General features: G+C 30.1%; 1 non-coding gene across 1 annotated transcript; it reads right to left on the minus strand.

Annotated features, from left to right (window-relative positions):
• Nucleotides 1-532: 532 nt before the first annotated feature.
• On the minus strand, nt 533-639 carry LOC125128519 (U6 spliceosomal RNA). Its single transcript, XR_007135230.1, has one exon. It is a non-coding gene; the product is annotated as a U6 spliceosomal RNA (small nuclear RNA).
• Nucleotides 640-2,252: the final 1,613 nt, after the last annotated feature.

Consider the following 2,252-nt stretch of genomic DNA (forward strand, 5'->3'; position numbering starts at 1 on the left):
CCAGCCTACGCCCGACCCACAGCCAGATTCAAGCCGCCTCTGTGAACTACCCCACTGGTCATGGCAATGCCAGATCCTTAACCCAGTGAGCAAGGCCAAGGATCGAACACATAACCTCATGGTTCCTAGTTGGATTCATTTCTGCTGCACCACAGTGGGAACTCCAGAAGACAGAATATTTTAAATCACCCAGAGTAGTTTAAATTAACGCAGCAAAAGTTTACCAAAAATTAAAATGAGAATAGTTTAAGGTTTTCATTTTTGGGTTCTTTTTTAACCCATTCAGTCACTTTATATCTTTGACTGGAGTATTTATTCATTCACATTTATAGTAATTATTAATAGTTATGTCCTTATTGCCATTTTGTTACTTGTTTTCTTGTTGCTTTGTAGTTTATTTTTTGTTCCTTTCTTTTTCTCTCTCCGCTTTGATTTGATAACTAGATTTAGTGTTATGGCCGGATGACTTTCTCTTTTGGGTTTGTATCTATAGTAGAATTTTTGTTTGTGATTAGTATATGAGGTCCATATATAAAATATGGAACTTTTCACAATTATGCATGCCATCCTTGCACAGTAGCCATGCTTATCTTCTCTGTCCCATGCCTATTTTAGTGAATGTTCTGCTGAATCTAGCACTGAAGGGTTTTCCTGAGTTACTTTTGAATGAGCAAAGTAAGATGCAGAAGAGTGTGAGTTAGTCAACTACCGATGCTTAAAAAGTCGCTTCAAAATTTAATGTCTTGAGATGACAATGATTATGCAGTTTTGGCCAGGTTTCTGTTGATTAGAGTCTGTAGTAACAGAGAAATTTTGTGTGGAAAAGAGCCTAAGGAATGAGAGAAATATTTGCAAATTTTGTATCAGATAAGAGGTTAAAATCCAAAATATGAGAGAAAAGATATACAATTCAACAATAACAATAAAAACAATTTTTAAAAAATGGTTAGAGTACTTGAATAGACATTATTTAACAAAGACATACAAATGGCCATCTAGTACATGAAAAAGTACAGGCATTTATAATCATCAGGAAAATGCAAATGAAAATCTCACTTCTCTTTAAGATGACTATTATCAAAAACACAAGAGATAGCAAATATTGGCAATGATGTGGAGAAAAGCAAATCAATACAGTATTGATGAGGATACAAATTTGTGTATTCACTGTGGAAAATAGTATGGATGGTCCTCGAAAATTCATATGATCTGGCAATTCCACTTCTGGGCATGTGTTTAAAGGAAATGAAGTCACTATCCTGGTGATCTATCTGCACTCCCATATTTACTGAAGTGTTACTTATAGTAATCAAAATTTGGAAACAGTCTAAATAATCATAGGATGATCTCCACTCATTAAATATTCTTGCCTTTCTGGAACATTCTACAGTTTTATTTTAATACAAATGTTGATTCCAAGATTATTCTCAAAATTTTATATTTTTAGCTCATATATAAGTTCTTTTTATAAATATTCTGACAGGTTAGTCATGAATATAGTTTTTTTAAATTAAATTGTTCATTATGTATTTATTATCTAATCACATTTATAGAAATCTATCAAAGGAAAGACTGTAACAAAAAAATGCCATTTATCAACTTATTACTTTGATTAAACTATTGTCTGCTTTATTCAGAAATATGTGTAATAATGGCAACAAATAATATAATATTAGTTCATCACTAATACAGTTGATAGTTCACTCATCTGTCAATATCGATGACTTCTTACTTAGGAACAGGCTCTATTTTTCATTGTACTGAACCTTTAAAATTTCTCTAATATAAATATCATTTATTAATATTTTAGTATGTTATTGATTGATTACTTTGTGCTATTAACATATGCATTTTTGTTTATTTGAATGGAAACTTTCTGTTATTAAATTTGAGGTTGGGCAAAATTATGAAGTATTTTATTTTTAATAGATTTCATGTAATTTTTCTATTTTTTTCAGCCATAAGATAATATAACCTGCTGATATAGCTATATCTTTGTGTGCTTTACGGTATACATACATATAACATATATAATATATATATATATTTTATAAATATATATATATAATTCTCACATTTTTTTCCGAAATAGATAAGATGGGAATATGGACATCTGAAAAAAAAGACAATCAATTCTGCTTAGATAGGACTACAAAGCCCAGTGATTTAATATTTGATACATATTTTATTTACTACTTTCTGACAATACTCATTAAGAACTTTAATTTTTATTTAGCCACTAAGATAGTAAG

This window comes from Phacochoerus africanus, chromosome 5, assembly GCF_016906955.1.
Source record: "Phacochoerus africanus isolate WHEZ1 chromosome 5, ROS_Pafr_v1, whole genome shotgun sequence".
Classification (NCBI taxonomy): Eukaryota; Metazoa; Chordata; class Mammalia; order Artiodactyla; family Suidae; genus Phacochoerus; species Phacochoerus africanus.